The 12,140-nt window shown below is 45.9% G+C and overlaps 1 protein-coding gene across 5 annotated transcripts in view; it reads left to right on the forward strand.

The window, feature by feature from the left end:
* The window catches only part of SULF1 (sulfatase 1), a 222,340-nt gene that overhangs the window by 142,087 nt on the left and 68,113 nt on the right, over positions 1-12,140 (forward strand). The window lies entirely within an intron of this gene.

Consider the following 12,140-nt stretch of genomic DNA (forward strand, 5'->3'; position numbering starts at 1 on the left):
CAGCATAGAACAACTAAAGATCCAAGTATTCAAATTTTATCCCATGAAAGGTGAGTACAAACTACGAATGTGCTCCTGTGAAAAAAAAAAGAATGAAAGAAAAAATTACCTCCAGATGAGGAAAAATAGTTTCTTTGATTTTCTCTGGTTTCATTTATTTACTGACTACATTTCAGTTGTGATAGGTATGATCTATAGGAAAAATATAATTTAAGTTTTCGAAATAGCATATATAGAAGTTATGATCAGCACTTGTTTACTTGGCTAGAGAAAAGCATTTTATAATACCATCTTGGTTTCTGAACACCGCACAAAAAATTTTAAATTTACTTCCCCATGCGAATTTGAAAAGGTCCATTTTAGAATTTCTCCTATTTGCATCTTTTTCTCAAGACGAATTACAGTGTCTGTAGGGGTACTTGTAGACTACCAGCCAGTATCCAACACAAACGTTGCAGCCTTGTCTTCCCTATCAAGGCTGTATTTTGACAGTTTTCTTTACTTCATTTCCTTCTAGGTCTGGGTAACAGGCTGTAAGAGGAGAATTTGTCAAAGATCACCTTTTAATAAAGATTTGTCATATGCAAAACTGAAATAGTTCTGAGCAACAAAAGGTGACATTCCTGTGCTCTTGTGCAAGAACCATTCAATGAAACTTGGTGTCACGGTTTAAAGCTGGGCCAGCTATTAAACCTGTGGCAGATGCTCTCTGTTAACCCTTCCCCCCACACCCAAAGGGAAAGGGAAAAGGGAGAGAGACTTACGGGTTGGAAATTAAAACAGTTTTAATAAACTATAATAATGAAAATGAGTGTAATAATAATATTGGAATAATCAAATATATACAAAACCAAGATCGAGAGCTTGGAAATCCTCCTCAGGCAGAGTTGCTCCCCCCAGCACAGGCAGAGGGGAAAAGGCAGTAACTCTCCCTGCCATCACACCTGCAGGCTTTTAACTGGAGAATTGGCAAAGCTGGTACCAATCAGTGGGAGACAGGAGGGCCCCTCCCTCCTGGGCCCCACCTCCAGGAGGCAGTGGGTTAGTGATTAATAGGAAAGTGAGAATGACATGTATGGGATGGAATACCTCGTTGGTCAATCTTGGGTCACCTGCCCTGTCTGCTCCTCCCTGCAGGTGCGAGCCCCCTTTGGCTCTTCACTCATAAACAGTGAGGAATTTAGCAGTGACCTTGGTTTCTCTAAGACTAATTGGCCTGGTTTGGGCCAAACCAGGACATTCCACCCCTTATTCCATACCATTCACATCATACTCAGATCACCACTACCTTTTCATTTTCACGTATATATATATACATATCACTAGTTTATGATTCATCTCTATACAAAAAGTTCATTAAGTTCGTTTAGTTCAGGATTGTGGGTTTCCATCTGGCTAGCAGTCTCTCAGCAGTCTCTCTGGCTAGCAGTCTCTCTTTTGTCATGGTTCGTGCCCACGGGTTGCAGGTTAAAGATGTCAGACTCGAGGAGGTTACTGGACGCCACTTGATGAAGCTAGTTCCAGTCTCATCAACACTGTCTTAACCTGAAAGACACTTATGCAGCAACAACATACAGTTCAGAATTAAGTAGTCTCACCCAGAATCAGATCACCTTCAGGGACACATCGGACTTCACCATCTTGCAACATCACCCACCAAGTACATCCAGGTCCCTGAGCAAAAGCAATCCCACGAATGGGTTTACCTTTGCCCGTTGCAGGAAGAACCCAGACAGTTTTTCCCAATAGATTCCTTTCATGCACCACAGGTGTAGTACGGGGAAAACCGGGGGAGGCGCGCTCGTGGGTGCTGGGGATCGGTCCGGAGTAAGCTACTTGATCTCAATGTGAGTATGGAAGCTTCTCGTTTATTAACAAAGAAAGCAGTAGTTATATAGACTATGCATATGTTAATCGCGCGCCCCGATCGCACTTGTGATTGGTCCATAGGTTTACATATTCAGAGCCGTGACCGCCCCCTCCCCTCCCGGATGTAGTTTTGCTTCCCGCGAAGCAGGCACCACGAGGTTCTTTGTTCTGCTCCGTGCAAGGGGAGTGCAAGGTCGCTAGCTCTGGGCTTAACCCTTGCTCAAAGCCTGGGTTGCTCAGACTGCTCGGTGACTGACACAGGATCGTGCCCCTTCTCACTCAACCAAACCTCTACAATTCCCCCTTCTTGTTTGTGAGCAAGCCAGGCCTGATTCACAAGTTTCATTAACGCTTTCTGCAAACAAGAAAATAAACATGGTAACATTAACAATATAACTGCAATCACAAGAACTCCTGTAAGAACCATTTTTACCAGTTCCATCACCCATCCGATTTCTCGGGGAGGTGTGGTTTTACTGATCGGCTCGGCACCCAAAGTGGTCCCTGGTCGGTGGCCACGCACATATATCCCCGGCCACTAAGGACCACTGGCACCGGTCCTTTCCACTCCCCTGTAGCAGGTTCCCGATAAATCACCTGTAACTGAGGTATAATGGTGTTGTTATTAAATTTCAACTGCTGGTGATGTACGACAACCGGTGGTTCTTCTCGGTCCCCTGTTAAACACAGAAAATTCAAAGTAAACAACACTTTATGCAACCGCGATGTTGGATCAGTATCTACCTCCTTCTGTCTCCTTAAATATTCCTTTAAGGTTCTATGGGTGCGTTCGATGATCCCTTGACCTGTGGGGGAGTGTGGTATACCAGTAACATGTTTCACTCCCCAGCGTGTTAAAAATACACGAAACTTTTGGCTGGTGTATGCTGGCCCATTATCTGTTTTGATCTGTTCTGGCACCCCCATAACGGCAAAACACGCCAACAAATGTTTACAAACCTGTTGCGCCTTTTCTCCGGACATTGCAGATGCCCAGATTAACCTCGAGAAGGTATCTACTGTGACATGTACATATTTTTGTCTCCCAAACTCTGGAATATGTGTTACATCCATCTGCCATAGCTCAAGTGCTGCCAAGCCCTTCGGGTTTACACCAATACCAATGCCTGGTCCCTGAGCCCCACACCTCGGACATGCCTGAACAATAGATTTTGCTTCATTTTCTGTTATTCCAAATTGTCTCTGTATTCCTTTTGCATTTTGATGGAAATGCTCATGACTTTGTCTAGCTTGTTGAAATTTGTCTAAAGGAGGAATATGGCAAGCAGGGCTAACTAGAGAGTCTGCCACCTGATTGCCCTTCCCCAGACCAAGATCCCATTGATGACTCCGCACATGTATTATGCAACAAGGCGCACTGCGTTGTCGCATAATAGACCGTAATTGCAAGAATAACTGCCCAAGGCGGGGATTTTGTGTGTTTCGGAGCAATGCCTCCTCCAATCGTGGGATGACACCTGCTACGTACATAGAATCCGTGACTATATTTATAGCCCCATCTAGCCAATTTGTTAAGGCCCAGCCTACAGCAGATAGTTCCAGAGTCTGTAAGGTATCATCGGTCTGACCATACAGCATGTGGTGTACCCAATTCCCTTTTTCCTGCCACACACACACCGCTTTGCGCTGTTTCTTTCCCACATCTGTATAGACCGTTAACCCTTCCACTACTGGTGTTTTCTGTACTTTAGATTTTTCTATCCATTGATTTTTCTGTAATATCTGCCATAATTTACCTTTCGGTTGCTGTGAATGGACTCTTCCTTCGTACCCCAAAAACGCCTCCTGAATGGGTCGAGAATTGCGGAACCACCATTCTAGGTCTACAGCATTAACAGGAATACTAATGTCCGCTGGATCCAGTCCTGTTAATTCTACAATCCTAGATCTACCCTTTCTCACTAGTTCCCCTATGGCTTCTGGTCTAGTCTGTATGCTTGTCTTTGGTTGTACACTAAGAAATACCCATTCCAACACCCAAAAAGCTTCATCTTTATCATGGCATTTGTAGTGGCATTGGTTGTAGCCCTGGGGGAGTTCCCCCTTTTTGTTTTGCCACTGACAAATGACACCACAAACCATATTTTCACTGTTAATTACAAGCAGAGACACAGGTAGTTCATGAATGCGTCGCGACGACCATGCAGTTTGTAATTTGGCGATGATTGACCGCAACGCGCTTTGTTGAGTCTCAGACAGCTGTATGGTGTCAGCAGGGTGTGATCGTCGCAGCAGTTTGGTGAGGGGGGCAATCTCGGTGTTCGAGATACCAACACAGTTACGGACCCACTGAATATCTCCGAGAAGTGTTTGTACATCCTTCAGGTTCTTCAAATCTGTATGTAGCTCCACCTTTTGAGGCCGGATTTGAGCATCCGAAATTGTCCATCCTAAGTATTTCCAGGGATCAGTTCGTTGAATCTTTTCTGGTGCAATCACGAGACCTTTCTCCGCCAACGTTGTTGTTAGTTTGTGGAGACTTTCTTCTGAAAAAGGATCGGTCTGACATAACAAAATATCATCCATGTAATGATAGATGATAGTCTGTGGCCATAGCTGGCACAATGGTTTCAGTGCCCATGCCACCTAAAGCTGACATAACGTAGGTGAATTTTTCATGCCCTGCGGTAGAACTACCCATTCATACCTTTGAGCTGGTTCCGCTTTGTTGATAACAGGAACAGAAAAGGCAAACCTCATGGTGTCCTGAGGATGTAAAGGTATGGTGAAAAAACAGTCCTTCAAGTCTACAATCAATATATGCCATCCTGCTGGTAACATGTTAGGTGACGGAATACCTGGTTGCAATGCTCCCATTGCTTGCATTTGCTCATTAATTTTTCGTAAATCATGTAATAATCTCCACTTTCCACTTTTCTTAGGGATGACAAAAATGGGTGTATTCCAAGGACTAACTGAGGGTTTGATATGTCCTGCTTTTAACTGTTCCTCTACCAGTCCGTTAGTAATCTGCAGTCGCTCTTCAGTCATAGGCCACCTCAAAGCAGTTGTAACATTAGGTTGGTCAATTTAAATACTGTGGCTCCCTGTTGGATATACACACTCTTTACACCCAAACATTAATGCATACAAAGCAACAAGGCATTGTTGAATAAATCAGCAACAAGTTAATTACTGCAACTTAGGCCCTATAACCAATTACACATGACTAAAATTACTTCCCACATTCACATCCACAGTACTCCTCCACCATTTAACATCTCAACCAAAACCTTACACATGTAAAACATTCACTAACAGGCAAAAAAAAGTACTAAACCTGTATATTTGGTATAGCTACAGCGTCTGATTTTACTCCATACTGTGTAACTGCAGCTTTTGTTTAAGAATTTTCCAATAACGTGATTCCCATGCCGGGAATCGAACCCGGGCCGCCGGGGTGAAAACCGACAAACCTAGGGGTTAGACCACTTTCGCAACGGCGCTTGGCGATCTTGATTGACAGGGTGAAGGCGGGAGGGGTGGGTACTCCGGCGGCGCGGAGGGTAGGGGCCGGCCCCCCCTCTCCGGACGCTAGCTGAGCAGGGTGAGGGGCTGACCACCCCTCCCCCTCCTGTTTCCGCTCCCCTTGCCACGCGGTCCTAGGAGCGCCACGTGGTTCTTTGTTCGCAGCCTCCTCCTGTAAATTCTTGCTGCGCCATTTCTCCCGGGAGTTCGCCGCTTCTACCGCCGTACGAACCTCAGCCACGGATGGCTTTATGTTTGCCGACATGCCTTTAACCGCCGGTAACCCGAAGAAACGAGCCAGAACCCCAGGTTTCTCTGTTTTAGCGGGGGGGTTGGGCTCCGGTGGCGCCGGCCGCATCTCAGCAGCTGCGCGGGCGACCTCTCCTTCTGCCCTCATATTTTTTAAAGTCTCTATCACGTTTTGCCAGAGTTCACGCACCTCCTTAATTTCTTCTTCCTCGGGGTCCCTCTCAACAGTCTTTTCCCACATAATGTCTCCCACTTCTTTCCATTCCTCCACAGAAAATACAAGCGCTGTGTCTTTAAAATGTCCCCAGCGCTGGCCCAACTTTATCAGCTTAATTAGCTGTTTCTCCACTGTCTTGCTCCCTCTCTTAGAGAGGATATCTGCAAGCAGCATGACTGCAGCCTCTATTTCCATGGCTGCCCTTTTTCCAGTGTCTGCTCTGCCCTTTCTTGAACCTGAACAGCACCTGAACTCTGGGAGCTGGGTGGCCAACCCTTCCAGTGTCTGTTCTGCCCTATTTGACCCGAACATCACCGCTCCCAGCCGTCTTTTTCCCAACACCTCCTTTTCGCTGCTTACCGCAGTCTCGGAGAGAGCACGCCAAAGGGAACCATCCTCTGCTACCAGTTGTAGTACGGGGAAAACCGGGGGAGGCGTGCTCGCAGGTGCTGGGGATCGGTCCGGAGTAAGCTACTTGATCTCAATGTGAGTATGGAAGCTTCTCGTTTATTAACAAAGAAAGCAGTAGTTATATAGACTATGCATATGTTAATCGCGCGCCCCGATCGCACTTGTGATTGGTCCATAGGTTTACATATTCAGAGCCGTGACCGCCCCCTCCCCTCCCGGATGTAGTTTTGCTTCCCGCGAAGCAGGCACCACGAGGTTCTTTGTTCTGCTCCGTGCAAGGGGAGTGCAAGGTCGCTAGCTCTGGGCTTAACCCTTGCTCAAAGCCTGGGTTGTTCAGACTGCTTGGTGACTGACACTGGATCGTGCCCCTTCTCACTCAACCAAACCTCTACACACAGGGACTTTATCTCCTTCTACTGTATGTAGAAGGTCTGACTGAGCAGGGCCAGCTCGATTGATAGATCCCCTGGTGTTAACTAACCAGGTAGCTTGTGCCAGATGCTTATCCCAGTTTTTAAAGGTTCCACCCCCCATTGCTTTCAGGGTAGTTTTTAACAGCCCATTATACCGTTCAATTTTCCCAGATGCTGGTGCATGATAGGGGATGTGATATACCCATTTGATGCCATGCTCTTTGGCCCAGTTGTCTATGAGCCTGTTTTTGAAATGAGTCCCATTGTCCGACTCAATTCTCTCTGGTGTGCCGTGTCGCCACAAGATTTGCTTTTCGAGGCCCAGAATAGTGTTCCGGGCAGTGGCATGGGGCACAGCGTATGTTTCCAGCCATCCGGTGGTCGCCTCCACCATGGTAAGCACATAGAGTTTACCCTGGCGGGTTTGAGGGAGTGTGATGTAGTCAATTTGCCAGGCCTCCCCATATTTATATTTCAACCACCGCCCCCCATACCACAGAGGTTTTAACCGTTTGGCTTGCTTAATTGCGGCGCATGTTTCACAATCATGGATAACCTGTGCAATAGAGTCCATGGTTAAGTCCACCCCTCAGTCACGAGCCCATCTGTACGTTGCATCTCTCCCTTGATGACCTGAAGTGTCATGAGCCCACCAAGCTAAAAATAGTTCACCTTTATGTTCCCAGTCCAAATCTATTTGGAACACTTTAGCAGCTTGATCCGCTTGTTGGTTGTTTCGATGTTCCTCAGTTGCCCGACTTTTAGGTACGTGAGCATCTACATGACGTACCTTCACGACTAGTTTCTCTAGCCGAGCAGCAATATCTTGCCACAATTCAGCAGCCCAAATAGGTTTACCTTTGCGCTGCCAGTTGCTTCACTTCCACTGCTTTAACCACCCCCACAAGGCATTTGCCACAATCCATGAGTCAGTATAAAGATACAGCCTTGGCCACTTTTCTCGTTCAGCAATGTCTAAAGCCAGCTGGATGGCTTTTACCTCTGCGAATTGACTTGATTCACCTTGTCCTTCTGTGGCTTCCGTGACTCGTCGTATAGGACTCCATACAGCAGCTTTCCACTTCCGATGCTTTCCTAGAAGACGGCAGGATCCATCGGTGAACAGGGCATACTGCTTCTCATCCTCTGGTAATTCATTATATGATGGGGCTTCTTCAGCACGTGTCACCTCAATTAAGAAATGGATTTGTGCTGCTCACAGGGACTGGACCTTCATTTCTCCTATTCACACTTGGGAAAAAGGAATTTGAGGCCCATCTACCCTGGCTGCGGTCCTGCTCACTGGTAACTGGAGCAGCCATCCTTCTAGAAAAATTCTCTCTGGTATTTCTTTTAGCTTGCAACTCACGTACTCGTGCCTGTAGGGTACTGGTAGGTTGTCCATGCCATCTGCTCATGTCCTCCCCATAACCACGCAGGGCAAACCATAGGATACCTCGTGATGCGTTCCGTTTCCTTTGAGCTGGTCCTGTAGGAGAGCGTTTTCTCCTAACAGCTGCAACGCGCGCCTGTGTAGGTAGAGAGTCAAGTTTATTCTCGATCCTGGACAGTTTGTCTGACAGTTGTTTAAATGAGTCCTTGTTTTCCTTAGTCAGTTTTTCCACAGCCGAGATGCGTGCCTGCAGTGGGGAAGAAATACTATCTTCATACTGTCGCATACAGTTAGCCATTTCACCCACACTAGGTCGTGCCATAGCATCTTCTCCCCATACTAATATTGACAATGTATGGGTATATGTTGGTGGAGCATTCTTCACAACCTTCCGGAACATGGATCGGTTGCATTCCACTTCATCAGGATCTACAGGATCTACAACTTCCCGTGGGTGTCTATAAATAATCTCTTGCACAGCTAGTTCTCTAAGGTAGTTAATACCTTTTTCTATAGTGGTCCATTTGCTTAGGTGACTCATAACATCATCTTTATAGGGATACCTGCTCTTTACAGCTGACAAGAGTCGCCTCCAGAGACTGATAGTGTTTGACTTTCTTGCAAGCGCCTTATCAATACCACCATCTCTGGACAGGGATCCCAACTGTCTGGCTTCTCTGCCATCTAATTGCATGCTATCTGCCCCATTATCCCAGCATCGGAGCAACCAGGTAATAATAGGCTCACCGTCATAACGGCTGAAGTCTTTCCTTATATTTCTCAGGTCCTTCAGGGATAAGCAGTGGTAGGTTATCTCTACATCCGAGTCCTCCTCTTGTGATAGTTCTGCTTTAGAAGGACCTTTCTTCTGTGATGGGTCTGTTTTAAAAGGACGATTGAGGAAACCCCCATCTGTGTCAGGCCCTAACTCTGCCTGAGAAGGGCCCTCACCTGGGTCATATGATGGCTCTGCCTTAGAAGGCTCTGAGTCATCATCCTTCTCTTCACGAGCTGATTTCTTTTGGTATTTCTTCCTGGTTACAGGAGCAATTGGTACAGATTCAGTAGATGCTGGGGTCTGAGTAGATGCAGTGGCTGTCGTGGCAGTGCTGAGAGTCTGAGTAGCTGCAGTGGCCATCTTGGGGGGTGTAGCAGCTGTGGTGCAGGCTGCCAAGGTGTTAGTGGGTTTAGTGGCTGTAGCGGCAGTACACACTGTAGGAACTGAGGTGGCTGCATAACACCTATAACTGTCCCTGCACCAATATTTAATCTTATCCCACATCAGAAACACATTCAGGACAACCAAAAATAAAAACATGCCACCTAGACAGCACCATCCTAATTTCGCAAAATCTAGTGGAATCAGCTTGGCAGAAAAGGAGAAGGTACTATTTCCCAAAGTAAAACTGGAAGTGTAATCATTAACAGAATCAGCTAAAGGACGCCTGGAGCGTGCAGATGAAGTCGCTGCTACTGATTTGCGATTAAAGCTGCCCATCATTGTGTCATAGAGATAAGAGATCAGAATATTAACTGCCCAGTTTATCACAGCATAAATCAGTATCAAACCCCATACCAAAACAATACATTTCGACCAGTGCCCACTGCTAAACTGCATGTAAACATTCATAAGAAGCAAGCAATAACACAGTGCCCATGGCAGGTAAGGCATCATTGCAATACTCAACTGTGAAAGAAACTCTATAAAAAGATGAGATAACACAGCATTCAAAAATGACATCACCATCTTCACTATCTGTTTTAATTTCCAACCCCTCGTAAATCTCAAAGGAAGAAATCTGATATTCTTTCAGCTGAGCTCTCTGGGTCTCCTCCCACCAAAGCCAGGATTCAACTTATCAGAGCAACCTGTTGGAGCTTCTCTCTTGCCCCACATTGGGCACCAATAAATCTGTCATGGTTTAAAGCTGGGCCAGCTATTAACCCAGTGGCAGACACTCTCTGTTAACCCTCTTCCCCCCCCACCCTAAGGGAAAGGGAAAAGGGAGAGAGACTTACAGGTTGGAAAGTTAAAACAGTTTTAATAGACTATAATAATGAAAAAGAATATAATAACAATAATAATAGAAATAACCAAATATATACAAATATACACAAAACCAAGATCAAGAGCTTGGAAATCCTCCTCAGGCAGAGTTGCTCCCCCCAGCACAGGCAGAGGGGAAAAGGCAGTAGCTCTCCCTGCCATCACACCTGCAGGCTTTTAACTGGAGAATTGGCAAAGCTGGTACCAATCAGTGGGAGACAGGAGGGCCCCTCCCTCCTGGGCCCCACCTCCAGGAGGCAGTGGGTTAGTGATAAATAGGAAAGTGAGAATGACATGTATGGGATGGAATACCTTGTTGGTCAATCTTGGGTTACCTGCCCTGTCTGCTCCTCCCTGCAGGTGCGAGCCCCCTTCGGCTCCTCACTCATAAGCAGTGAGGAATTTAGCAGTGACCTTGGTTTCTCTAAGACTAATTGGCCTGGTTTGGGCCAAACCAGGACACTTGGATCATTAATTTTATGCGTGTAGATCAGTCCTGATATTTTTCTTTATCCATCAAGGGGAAATAGAGTTAGAAAACAAACACTTTATGCTCTTTTTTCTAGAAGAGAGTTGCCTGAGGTGGCCCTAACTTGCTAAAGCAGAAGGATTTTTTAAAAACTAACTAATATAGCCCAAAGTGGGTGAAATGAAGAATACTTGTTAATGATCGTTTGGATTACTGTAAATTTTATTAGCACTGAGGTGCAATTGTCAGGAACTTGCAGTTTCATCCTGTGGGGGATTATTCAAACACGTTGGTGCCAGTGTTTGCTCAGTGAAGTGAGGATGACTGTGCTTTCTGGGTCAACATTGTCTGAAAAAGTTTGCTGTACGGTACAACTGAGGTAAGAAACTAAACATTGAGCCTCACTTCATGTAGCCTTTCGTGCTTTGTGAGGTGAGTCAAAGATTTGCTATTTAAAGATCAGACATTTACAGAAATTGTGTTTCTGCTTTTGCACCAAGAACATGCGGTGTCTGGTGTCTGTCAGAAGAAGTCTGACTTCTCCGGTAACCCCATTCTTCGGGGCTTTTGTCAGCTTTTATGTGACTTGGAACAAATACATGGAAATTGAAGTATTTTTAAAAGTCAGTCCCGCCTAATTACAGACTTTTCAGTCTACTTATCTGAATGTTGTGTAATCACCGAAATGGTGTTTAACCTTAAACGCTGACCCACTGTATTGGCTTTGCAGTGCTCTAACATTAGTCGGAGGCTGGACTGTTTGTTGGTGCAGAGACAATGAAAGACAGGATTTCTCTGCAACAGACGCCTAGATTTTCCTTTTAAAGATGTTCACACTCTTCTGGTGTAATTACAGCCTGCCAGAGTGGGGAGCATGAAACTGTTTAGCTTGCGAAGCTTAAAATAAAAGGTGTATGTGAAAACAAGAACACGATCCTTTTTCTAGCAGTCCACCACCAAGTCCCATCCCCTCCCTCTCCTGTGGCTTCTTCCCCTGAAATGTAGAGCACCTTCCTATTAATGCGTTTTTAGGTGAGTGGCAGGGCCCTTTTTGTCTTCTGTGTTGCTCTCATTAAATTATTCTGCTTATTAATCTGTTTGTAGTTAATGTTGCATGTCTGAATATGAAGTCGCAGGTGTGGGTGCACACATGTCCTTGTGAATTATGCTCCAGTCTAATTATATAATGTGCACCCCAGCTCCCGGGCAGGCTTCCCCTTGGGCAGACCTCTTGAATGTTCTTGGGCTTGGATGGTTCTGTGGGGTTTTTTTATTGACTGATGCCACCGTGCTTTATCCATAGTCCCAAAATAAAAACAGAAGGAATGTGTGTGGCAGGTCAATACCCTGGAGGGAGCAGGCATGACTCCGTGATTCCCTTCCCACCCCCTTCCTTTTTGCCCCCAGATATCCCCTCCCTTCCTTGTGTAACAGGACAGTTTTGCGGAGGTTCAGTCAGTAATGCCAAAAATGTTAATGTGTAAGTGGCTACCTGTTCCTCCCCGGGCCAATCAGTCATTTGCAGTCGCAGGTTTAAATCTGCTGCAGCAAAGCCAAGCCTCTGTGCTTGCATCAGGTCTTAC

Source organism: Nyctibius grandis, chromosome 3, assembly GCF_013368605.1.
Source record: "Nyctibius grandis isolate bNycGra1 chromosome 3, bNycGra1.pri, whole genome shotgun sequence".
Lineage (NCBI taxonomy): Eukaryota > Metazoa > Chordata > Aves > Nyctibiiformes > Nyctibiidae > Nyctibius > Nyctibius grandis.